Below are 12,676 nucleotides of genomic sequence, written 5' to 3'. Positions count from 1 at the left end.
TGAGAAGGGGCATACTACCACAATGAGATATCGGTAATTTTGGCACCGATCAATCATGTCGACATAGTCAAGGTGGAGTTCTTTGAATGGGCCAGAAGGTTTAGGAATAGTGGAGGCAACAGTTTTGAGAGTTGGGTTTGGGGAATACTGTTGGCAAATGATGCATTTATTAACAAAGAGCTGTATCAGTTCATAAGCATTGGGAATGAACCAGTCTGCTTGTAATGTGGTGGACATGTTATCTCGGGAGACATGTGCGGGAAGGTGAAGTTGATCTAATGCTATCTGCAGTAAGGCTTGTGGCATGACAGGTTTTCCGGACATGGTCTGCCTGTAAATAAAATCAGCAGGGTCCTGCTGTACTCCCCTCTTTTTCCATAACTCTTTCTCTTGTGGTGGTGCACTTTCTTGTATCTCTCTGAGATGTAGTTGGGCAATGAAATCGTATTGTTGTGTGTCATCGAGTGGGCAGGAAGCATTTGGATCAATAGGGGTGGTGTTTGTGTCGTTGTTGTTCTCTGTGTGTGGTGTCAAGGGTACACTGTCTTCATTTGTCTTTGTCAGTTCTGTTGGTGTTATAGCTTGGGCAAGTAAAATTGGGGTGTTGTGCGGGTCATGCTCAGTGAAAGGTAGGGGGGGTCTGGCTGCAGCTTTGGCTGCCCAGTCTGCCAGAGCGTTGCCTCTGGACACAAAGTCTTGTCCATTCGTGTGGGCAGCACATTTGACAACGGCTACCTCTGTTGGAAGTGTCAGGGCTTCTATTAGTTCTTCCAACAACAGTTTGTGACATACCGGTGTTCCATCTGATTTGAGGAATCCGCGCCTTTTCCAGCGCAAGATGCTCGAGTGTGTTGTTGTTGTGACATATGCAGAGTCTGAGTATACAGTGATACGGTCACCAGCCCCGTTGTTTAAAGCGGCAATCAGTGCCACTAGTTCAGCGGCTTGGGCGGAGTAGTGCGATGGCAATGTAATTTGTTGTACAATGTCTAGGGAGTCAGAGGACTCATGCTGCTGCGCCCTAACCACTGCGGCTCCTGTGTATCTGATCCCTGTTTCTTGGTCTATTGTGGAGGACCCATCTACAAAATATACAGTGCTGTTTGGCAGGGGGTCCTCTTTTGCTGCTCCTGACTCATCAGGACAGTATGTGGCACAGTCATGGGTGTCATCATCGGATGCGGTAATGGGATGGGCAAAGAATGTGGCTGGGTTGACTGTGTGACATTTGACAACCTTCAGGGTGGGCAATGACAATATGACTTCATAACCTGACACTCTTTGTGTTGTCAATGTTGTTTTAGCTTTCTGAATTATGGCAAAGACAGCGTGCTCAGTGTACAGTGTCAAAGGGGACCCCATGACAATGGGTGTGCTTTTATCCACTGCAAAGGCTGCCGCAGCAAGAGCTTGCTCGCAGGGGTAATGACCTTTCATGACTGAGTCTAGCATTCCGCTGAAGTAAGCAAGGGGCTTGTGGCCCATTGGGTATTTCTGAGTGAGGACGGCAGTCATGACCTGGCCATTGCAGTGGGTGAACAGGTAGAATTCTTTTGTGTAGTCAGGTGTACCTAACACTGGTGCGTTTGTTATTTCATCTTTGAGTTGTTTAAAGGAAGCTGCCATTTCAGGTGTCCAGTCTATTTTGTTGCGTGTGTCTTTGGCTGCTTTAACTGCTTTCAACAGAGGGGCAGTTATTGTGGAAAAATGAAAGACCCACTGGCGGACATAGTTCACTAATCCTAGGAACTTTTGCATGTCCTTGACAGTTTGGGGCTCTGATGTCCCTTTGATGGCTTCAACTCTGTCTGGTGTGACCCGTCTCCCTGATGCTGATATTAACTGACCGAGGTATTGTACTTCTGTTTGGCAGTACTGAAGTTTGTTTTTGTCCACCTTGTAACCTCTGTGAGCTAGTGTGGAGAGCAGAGAGACTGTATCAGTTCTGCACTGGGATTCTGTAGTGCTGCAGAGCAAAATATCATCGACATACTGCAGTAAAGTACTGTGACATTGGAAGTTCGATAAGTCCTCTTTGACAACGCGGTTGAACACGCTCGGGGACTCACAGTATCCCTGAGGCAAACGCCGGTACGTCATTTGCACCCCGCCAAATACGAAAGCCAATAGGTACTGACTGTCTGGGTGGAGGGGGACGCTGAAAAACGCATTTTTCAGGTCGATCACCGAAAAGTATTGTGCATTCGGGGGAACATTGGTGAGGATGACGGAAGGGTCTGGGACGATGGGAAATTCTGGTACCACTATGTTGTTAATTGGGCGCAAATCATGAATTAAGCGCCACTGATTGGTTTTACCTTTGCGCACAGGAAAAAGGCAGGTGTTAACTGGAGATACACATGGGTATATGACTCCTTGATCTAGCAGGGCTTGTATTGTTGGGGCAATACCTTCCTCTGCTTCCTTGGAAAGTGGGTACTGTTTTATTCTGGGCAGGATCGCGCCTTGTTTCAGTGTTATCTTAACTGGAGTGGCAGAACGGATGAGGCCCACGTCATTAGGACCGGTGGTCCACAGGTGTGGCGGGACTTGGGCTAAGTCGGCTTCACGCACTGAGTCATATTTCTGCGGGGCAGTGGGTGTTCTTTTTTCCACTGTCGCTGACAGGGGTACCTCATACTTGTAGACAATCTCTGTTATTGGATAGTTATCAGGATCACCAAAGAGCTGTTCATCTGAAATGTCCCTCACTTGGTGTCCGGGCTCAATGAAAATCACACAGGCCCATGAGCGCATATTGTCGTCTCTTGCTATGAATGCCCCATATGTGGGTGTAATGTGAAGAGCACGTATGCCTAGGATCATGCTGTTGTCACATATCTGAAAGTGCTGGGACTCCGGACGAAAGAGAAATTCCTTGGGGAGCTGGACAGTGCGCTGGTGTAGTTCGGGTGTGTTGGCTACAATGATGTGTACTGCAGTGGAGAATGCTTGTTCGTCCACAGGGCGAGCCCTCATTTGATCTGTCAGGGAAGATTGAGCCGTGAGTGCCATCATTCTTGCTAAGGGTGTGCCAGGTATAGAGCAAACCATTGTTCCGTTCTCATGGAAGTGAATGGTCATGTTCAGTTTAGCCATTAGGTCTCTCCCTAGAAGGTTGACAGGAGAGTGTGGTGAATAAAGCAGTTGTTGCTCTAGCACCCGGTCTCCTATTTGTAGGGGTACTGGCTTTGTAAAGGGGACCCTTGCTATTGCCCCAGAGAATCCCTGTGTGTCCGCTACTTGATCAGAAATAGGCAGGTGTCCGCCTGTAATGCAGGAGTACGTGGCGCCTGTGTCAATGAGGAAGCTATATGTTTTGTTATTTATCGTGACCAGGACGGTGGGGTCATCTTCACCGCTCATGATGCATGATAAAACTGGGCACACAAGAGTTGTCTGTGGGCTGTCCTAGCGTGAGTATTGTTGGATAGTGCCTTGTGCAAATGGGTTATTGGAAGTGACTACCACACCACCTGGTGGTGGGGCAGCTTGGGCTTGGGGCATCATTTGGTATGAGGGTGACTGTTGCTGCAGTTGCACGGGACCTTGCATCATTGTGGATTGCTGTTGAGCTTAGGTCATTACAGGTGTCTGGAGCTGTGCTAGCTGCATGTTCTGCTGTGGTGCTTGTTGGGCATAAGTGTACACCATCTGGGGTGCCTGAGCATACATTTGTTGTTGTGGTTGGAACTGCAGGGGTGCTTGCTGGGCGGGACCCATACCTTGTTGGCCTTGGTCTCGAATCCTAGAGCGACACTCTCTTAGCAGGTGCCCCACTTTGTGACAATAGAAGCATGTACGTTGGCCTGACTGTAGTTGGGCCCTTTGCTGTCCGTTGCCCCTTCCCTGCATCCCTGTATTTCTATTGTTGTTGTAATACTGGTGTTGGTCATTACTGTAGGCAGGTTGTGGTGCTAAATACTGCACCGGGGGCTGCTGTTGGATGTACTGCACTGTGGGCTGCTGCTGGGCTTGCACATACTGTACTGTCTGTTGTGGCGGAGTCTGCACATACTGTATGGCTGGCTGTGGTGAAGTCTGTACGTACTGCATGGCTGGTTGTGTTTGTGGCGGCTGTGCCTGTGCATATTGTGCGGCAGGCTGCTGCACTTGCTGGGGAGTGGACTGGGTATTGTTGGCGAGCACATTTCGAGCGTCCTGTGGAAAGGTGGCGACAGCTGTCATTTGGCTGACTGGTGCCGCCAGCATGAGATTGTCCACTGTATCCTTTTTCCTATTAAGCTTCTGCTGTACTAGCTTTGCAGCTGCATTTTCAATGGCTAGTTGTCTACTTTTTTCCTGTTCTATTTTCTTTTTGCAGAAATGTATGATATGGGCCTGTATCTCAGGCCATGGTTTTGCTTCCATGGCTACTACCCCATCTAATTTCTCTTGCACGTCGTCTGGCAGTCCCCTCTTCACCATGTGGTAAAAGAGCCTACTGTTCCCTCCGGTTGTATTCCAGGAGTCACCTAGCTCTTGATGCCACTTTTCTTTCATTCTAGAAATGAACTTACTAGGGTCCTCATTTGTTTGCATGGTCAGAGACATGAGAGACCCGATATCGGGAACATCGGGGTATTTTAATTTCAACTTAGTCCAGACTGCCGCCCTTATTTTATCAAATGGTTCCCCATCATATTTTGTCTCGTTCATTGTTATTAGTCCTCTACTAATACTTGTGAAAATTTCTTCAGCTTCCCCTCCCATGATGGATATAAGCAAACTTTTCATGTCTCCAATCCCTGGTTTGGTGCCTGTGGTATTCTTCTCTAAGGCCACTATCCATTTGCTGGCACCCTCTGTGAGGGGTGGAAGGTTCCTTTTAATGGCTTCCTTCTCTGCATAGGACCAGCAGTTATATATGGCGGGGGCTCCTGGAGTTTTGTATATTAGCGGCATCTGGCGGCTAATCCCTACACCTGGATACTTCGGTCTTGTGGTGTCATATCTTATGGCATATTTCTGCCAAATCTCGAGACTGGCTCGCATGTAGTCGTAGTCCCAGTCTTCATCCCCTACACCCTCCAGGATACATTCTACAGCTGTGGCCATATGCTGTGGTTCGAAAGACCCTTCCCTCGGCCAGGGGATCATCTGCGGGGCCAGGGACTCTGTCCAGCCGGCCAGGTTGTCTGTGAAGGGGATGACAGCGAAGTCTGAATTCTCACCTATCTCCACTATTTGGTTGGGGGTAAGGTCCTTGTCCCTCAGGGCACAAGGCCTGCTAAGGAACATGCCATTGCCTGTTCTAGCTCGAGTTTTTCGCATGGATGCAGTGCCAGTGACTTGGTATTTGATGGGAGCGTCATTGCCCGAGGCATCGTATGCGATGTCCTCTGGTCGTCCGTGTGTTCCTAATACTGCAAGTCTTTGTACCTCTGTTTTTCTCTTTTTCTTGGCCCCACCCACACCTCCCGAGTTTTGGAAGTCCTGATGTTGGTAGAATGGGTTTGCTGATGTGTTTGCTCCACTTATGGCGTGTGACTGGCTGGAGGAATTTGTTAAGGCTGTTGTGGAAAAGTAAATTTTGCCATGTTCTGTGTCCCTACGCCTCATCCATCATATGTTATGTGTGCATGACCAATATGCGTATGTTATTCCCCATGTCCGATTAAAGACGCAATTACAGTTGTGTCCACCTCTAGTGTGCTATTTTCCAGTCCTCGTGAATACTACGAATATCAGGCCTATGTAAAGTAATGTTGCCACGTTTCTCAGTGTACACGTTATTCCATTATAAAATCCCCGTTTCTAGGCCTCAAAAGGGCCCGGACCCTGGATTCAGCTCCTGTCTCCTGAAAGCCTCGCTGAGGAGCGATACAGCCCCCACCTGTATCCTCGACCCTTCACTTACTTCCTGCCTTGCAGTGCCCGGTGCACCCCGGCTCTGCCTCTGAGTCTGCCAAAAGTATGTTATAGTTCCAGCTATCAGTTCAGTCCTCCTCCTCTGCATTCCTAAGCTACTGAACTGCATCAATAGTTTCCGTCATTGTCTAGCCTTCTCGTCTCCATGTTAGAGAAATACTGTATTTAATGGTCATTTGATATTCTCCATCACGCACTACATGTAGAATAAAGCATGGTCCAGTCTTAGAATCAGGTTAGCCTCTCCCCTCATGACTTCTAGTTTATATCGACATGTTCCCTAAACATTAGATATCAGATAGGGTTTAGGTACATGTCGCTCCGACCCTCCAGACTCTAGTCTCTGCTCCTAGCACAGAGTTCGTAGCCCCCAGCTTCTCCTAGTAACACGTCATTGCTAGTTCCCGCGCACCATTAGATTAGAGGTCCCGGCTCCTTAGGTAGCCCCCTCCTATGTGTCCGCCCATTCATGACATATTCTGTTACGTTTTACATCACATGTCTAAGCAAACTTCCAGTTACACCTCTTATTACTGTTATCTCTCGCGACTGTTACACGTCACGCCTTCTGCTCCACCCACTGTTACGCCTACTGCAATGTAATGCTATGTGTCTGCGCTATGTATATAAATCAATGTTATGTTATTAAATGTTAGCGCGCTCATCCCAGACCCAGCCCCAGCAGCTGCTGGGCCCCAGTTGTCCTGCTGGGCCTCTTTTCCCCTGCCAGGCCTTATTGTCCTATTCCCATGCAGGTTGTCCTGATCCTGTCCTTATGCTGTAATAAACCTGCAGAAACTCCTACTACCTCGAATCTTGACTCTTATTTATTGAGCTATCTGTTATTCATTCATTCATCCAAAAATAGGGTATTATTTATTTATTTACCACATAATGGCGCCCGAATAGGGACTTGCCCTTTCCCCACGCGTCGGTGAAGCCACGCCGACCCCCTGACCCTCTGCAGTCGTGACGGAACCATACCGTGCACTGGCAGATATTTCTGCTTCAAGTATCCCTCAGGCCCACGGAGGAGACGGAGGAGGCGGTCCAGCATCCGAACGAGACGGTGGAGGAACGCGGCGAGTCCCGACCAGAGCCCAAGCCGAGAGTCCGAGGTCCGAGGTATCCGGAGGTCCACCCGTAACTGAAGTCCGAAGTCCGAAGTTCGTCGTCGTAGTCCAGTCCCGTCCGAGGCCTTCCGTTCCGTGCTGCCCGGTGAGTACCATTGCTGGGGTAGTGTCTAGACAGGGTCAGTCTAAATTGACTCCTGGTCCGTGGGTTGGTGGTACCCAAGCCCACAAACGAAGTGTTCACCTAGGTGGATACGGGTCTTGATGTGTTCCTTTATGGGACCGGTATGTTCCGTACTGTTATAGCAGTGCATCCAGTAACTCTAGTCTGTTCCGTTCTCGAGAATTCTGTTCTGTTTCTGTTTTCAGTATTTTCAGGTAGTATTCTGTTCGAACTGTTATTTATAATGTTGTTCAATGTATTTCCAATGTCGTGGTATGCCTGAATTGTTTTCCCAATTGTTATTGTTTTTCGTGTATTGTATTGTGTTCCGATTCAAGGTTAGAATGCCGCTCTTTTCCAAGTTACGTCAGTTAAAGACTAGAAAGGGTCTGCTGGAAGCAGCAGTTCCTGTTCCGCCTAGGGACAGTCCAGGTCACTTTATGTATCAGAAACATGGCATAAGCGCCATATTGTATCTAGATTTATGGGTAGAATATACCAAACAGTTAGAGGAAAAGTATAGATGGCCCGTATCGGGTACATGGGATGCCGAATGTATCATGCGAGTAGAAGAAGCATTATGGAAAAAGAAAGCCAGACAGTCACAGAAAGATGCCATCGAGTTATGGCGTAAGGAAGCGCATAGAAGAACGGAAAAGGAAGTCAGAAGGTCAGAGTTAAGTAGAGAATCCCAAGAACGAGCCCAAGAAAGAGAATTAATCGAGATAGGTGAACAAGTCAAAGCCGAACAGTCAGATAGACAGAGGCATGCCCTTATTAAGGGTATGTATCCTCTCCTTGCCGAAGGCTTGCCAAAAGCGACCCCAGAGGCATCCAGTAATTTCCTGCCACCATTAGTTCCGACCAAGCTACGTCACAAACCGACCGCAGCTGATATTTTTATTTCGTCCTATTTGGACGACACAGTTCCAGAATATGCAAATCCAGTTCGCGCTCCACCTGTCCCTGTAAATCAGGCACTTCCCGTTCCTCCAGACACCGGAGTACCTGTTGCGGTACCCCCGGGTCAGCCTGCCATACAAGTTCAGCCCACGTTACAATTACCGACCCTGCAAGCACGAAGAATGTCAGTCGACGATTCTAGTTTAGGGGCCGCAGGAGGAGGTCCTCCTCAAACCCCGCCGCCACACAAGCGTTTATCAGCACTCGAATTACATGCTCAAGCATCACAGCGTACTCCTAAAAGTAATAAGTCTGTTACAGAAATCAGACAAGCCCTTGCCGAATGTGTTTATGATCCAGTTCCAGGCGAATATAGTATGGTTTTATATTCCGTACGCGTAAGAAGGGTGACCGAGTATCTAGTCACCTTACCGAATATGAAAGAAGATCTAGACAGAATATATCGTTTCATCCGTACAGGGGATGATCCAGAAAGTATTGGCGAGATTATGTCTCAAAGGAAAGCCGAGATTCAGCTCATGATATTAAAGTTCCTGATCAATTGTCTAATAAGAGAACAAGATTACCCGTCTAAAGATCCCGCCGAAATGAGAATCTTAACAAGGTGGAGTGATAATATAGCCGAGGGTAAGCACAAGACCATTAGTGCCATGGAAAGTATGTACAAGAAAATTCGTAAAGAAATAGTAAGGTTACACGAACAGCGTAAAGCAGCACAAGTAAGCGAGAAAGAAAGTATCTCTGATCCTGAAGAGGAAGAGAACGAGAATCCCGCCAGAATAGCGTATGTAGGAAAATCCAGATTTCCAGATCGCCATTTACGCCTAGAACCCAAGTCTGTTTTTCATCATCTAGCACCAGAACAAGGTTCCCTAGAACAAGTATTTCAAGCTACCGATCACATTCTGAAATCACGAGTCGGTTATAGCGAATTAAGTACCATGCATGAACAAGAACTAGCCCGATCAGCAGTCCGATGGATTACTGATTCTACCACTTTTCCAGACGAAATAGTGGCACAAATGTTTCTGAAACTGCCCCCAGCCGAGCAACGACTGGTGGGTATGTATATGATCCAGTACCTCATTACCCTGTATGAGGGTCAACATTCTGATCCAGGCCCGTTACACGATGTCTTGAACGAGTTACTCCAGTATAAATGGAGAGGTCTAGGTACCGATTTGATAAGTGTCATTCTAGAACAGCGCCACAAGTATAGAACGTTTCTGAACCCGCATTTTGTTCATGTCTCACCCCCAGAAAGTAAACCATTTTACATAGACAGACAGAATCCGTTACGAGAAGTCCACCCAGTCCAAGGGGCGGGTGGCGTAATGCAACGAGTGTTTGTATACACTCCAATTTCAAAGATGGAACTTCTGGAAATGAAGAAATTAATTCCCTGTCATGACAAAGATCCAGCAGGGTTCCATAGAGAATTAAAAGACATGCTCCGTATGGGAGAATACACTTACCCAGATATCATTAAAATGTTAAAGGTTCTGCTACCCGCAGGGGTGTATGAAAAGTTAAAAGAAAAAGAATGGGAGGTGGGAGAGAAAAAGATCGATTGGGCAGCTCTAGAAGCTGAAGACAAGGCACGAGTACCAGGTACCGGTCTTGGAGATAAATGTAAAGAGTTACCAGAATTATTGATTCAAGTTTTACCCAGATTATTGACAACTAGGAAAGAAGACTGGGATGCAATCTCAGCCTGTAAACAGAAACAAGATGAAGACATTAGTGATTTTTATTCTAGATTTGAGAAATGTTTCAGCATTAATAGTGGTCTCAAGACAAGTAGTGAGTCATACCCTCATCTTTTCGTTACCAAATTAGTCGAGAATTCAAGTCCACAAATTAAAAACCGAGTTTTGAAAGTCGAAAGCACCTGGCAAGCAAATACTCCGTCCCAGATGCTCCAGATGCTTCAGTATCACCAGAATAGAATCAGAGAAGAGCAAGAACACGAAAGAAAACGTATGAAAGACACGAAAATGAAAGTGCTAGTTGCACAATCTATTCCTCAAGACAGTCAGAAGAGGGGTCCGAATCAAGCCAGTCATCCTGCAGCTCCCGTTAAAGGGAACTGCAATTATTGTAAACAGCCAGGTCATTTTATAAACGAGTGTGCAGTTCTGAAACACAACATAGCTACTGGTAAGACTAAAGAAAGACCACGTCCGCCGAGACAAGAACAAGTTTCACAGATTCCTCAGTCACAGAATGCACCACAGACAGTTACAGTACCGCAGCCTATTGCTGCAACACAGCACGTTACATCGCAGATGTACCAGTATGCACAGTCCGAGTATCCAGAGTACCAGTCATATTCATGAAACAGCCTAGAGAGGGAGGTAGGCTTGCCTCTCATCGAGATACCTGTAGACCAAGAAGGTCCCTATGTTCATAGTCAAGTGTTAGGGAAAGACAGAAAATTTTTGATCGATACAGGGGCAAGTAGGACCACAATTAGTCACGCCGAAGTTCCAGGGGCTCCGCTCTCAGGCTCAAGAAATGTTTCCCTTGGATTTTCAGGAAAACCCATAGTTAATGAGATTTCAAAGCCAGTTACTCTAGAAGTAGGTCCATTGTCCCGTACTACTGATCTGTTACTTACTAAGTCATGTCCAGAAAATCTGTTAGGTATTAAGACATTGAAAGAATTAGGTGCAGTTATTTGCTGTTCCCCAGAGGGAATACGATTGTTCCTACGTGACTTTAAGGGTCACTATGTATTACGAGATTTTGATTCAAGATTGTCTAATGTTCCGCAGCATTTATGGGCACAAGGTCCAACTGATGTAGGTTACATGCAAATCACACCCTATCGTGTGACTCTCAAGCCAGGTGTAGTGTTACCACGAATCAGACAGTACAGATTGCCACCTGAGGCTGTAGCAGCCTTATCCAAAATTATTGACGAGCTCATGGCTCAAGGAGTAGTTGTAGAAACTGACTCCAATGTATGCAATTCTCCGATCATTCCAGTCATGAAACGTACTGATCCAAATGCACCCCCAGTATATCGATTAGTGATTGATTTACGAGAGCTTAATAAATGTATTATTCCTCAGTACCCAGTTGTCCCAGACATTTCTTCCCTGTTAACTGCCATTGATTCCGAAGCCACGTTTTTCACTGTTATTGACCTCAAGAATGCATTTTTTAGTGTTCCAATTCATCCAGACAGCCAGTTTCTTTTCGGATTTTGTTTAAATGGAAGGAGCTATATGTTTACACGCGCTCCTCAAGGTTTCACAGAAAGCCCTAGTATTTACAGTCAAGCACTCAAGAGACAACTAGACAACATTCACATGCCAACTGACACTGCCCTGCTCCAGTATGTCGATGATCTACTGATCACAGCCCGTTCTGAACGTGACTGCGAGCGTGCATCACTTACAGTTTTGTATTTCCTTGCCGAGATGGGGCACAAGGTGTCACCTTCGAAGCTTCAATTCTGTGTCCAGCAAGTGGTATACTTAGGACACTTGCTGTCCAAGAGGGGTAGGCAGTTGACACCCGACCGTATCCAGTTAATAGCGAGTCTTCCCCAGCCCAGAACCCGGAAGGAGGTACGTGCCTTTATCGGCCTTACTTCTTATTGTAGACAATGGATTCCCCAGTATGCATTTCTAGCCAAGCCACTGATACAGTTAACGACACAGGAGGCAGCCGTATCGACTGTCCTCCCTTGGACATCTGACCATACACTTAGTTTTAACGAGTTAAAGAAAGCCCTATGCCAAGCTCCAGTTCTAGCTACACCGAACTACAGTAAGCCTTTTACACTTTTTGTTACTGAACGCGAAGGTACAGCATTATCTGTTCTCACACAAGATCAAGCAGGTCAATACAAGCCCTGTGCTTATTTTTCGAGCACATTAGATCCAGTCGCCCAGGCGTTGCCTGCGTGCCTCAAGTCAGTTGCAGCCACAGCACTAGCTATCAGACAAAGTGATTCCATAGTTTTAGGACATTCCCTGACAGTACAAGTTCCACATTCAGTAGAAGTTCTTTTAAACCGAACACAAACTCAGCACTTGACAATTGCACGTTTAACAGGTTATGAATTGACACTGTTCCAGCCACACATAGAAATTAGACGCTGCAACGTTCTGAATCCTGCTACACTGTTACCGTCAGTTACTTCAAATCCAGACCCACATGATTGTGTGGAAGTAGTTAACATTACGACAAAGCCAAGACAAGACCTGACAGACATTCCGTTACCAGATCCTGACCTGACACTTTATGTGGATGGTTCATGTATGAGAACTAGTACAGGAGAACTAGTCGCCGCGTATGCAGTGACTACTGACACTGAAGTTATTGAAACACACCGTATTGATACCCTGTCCGCTCAAGCAGCAGAGCTAGTTGCTCTGACACAAGCCTGTATACACGCCAAGAACCTGAAAGTTAATGTTTACACAGATTCACGTTACGCATTCGGAGTTGTACACGACTTCGGAGTGCTCTGGCAGGAGAGAGGTTTCATGACTTCTCATGGAACCAAGATTCAGCATGGTCTCCTTATTCAAGCCCTGTTAGATGCCATACATTTACCGACATCTATTGCTATCATGAAGTGCAAAGCACATACGAAAGTCACTGACATTATTTCCCAAGGTAATGACCT

The 12,676-nt window shown here is 46.7% G+C and overlaps 1 pseudogene; it reads right to left on the bottom strand.

The window, feature by feature from the left end:
* Positions 1–575: 575 nt before the first annotated feature.
* On the bottom strand, positions 576–1,515 carry LOC144828079 (uncharacterized; annotated as a pseudogene).
* Between the last annotated feature and the right edge of the window lie 11,161 nt (positions 1,516–12,676).

This window comes from Lissotriton helveticus, chromosome 4_1, assembly GCF_964261635.1.
Source record: "Lissotriton helveticus chromosome 4_1, aLisHel1.1, whole genome shotgun sequence".
Classification (NCBI taxonomy): Eukaryota; Metazoa; Chordata; class Amphibia; order Caudata; family Salamandridae; genus Lissotriton; species Lissotriton helveticus.
This window is presented reverse-complemented; position numbering and strand designations above follow the sequence as displayed.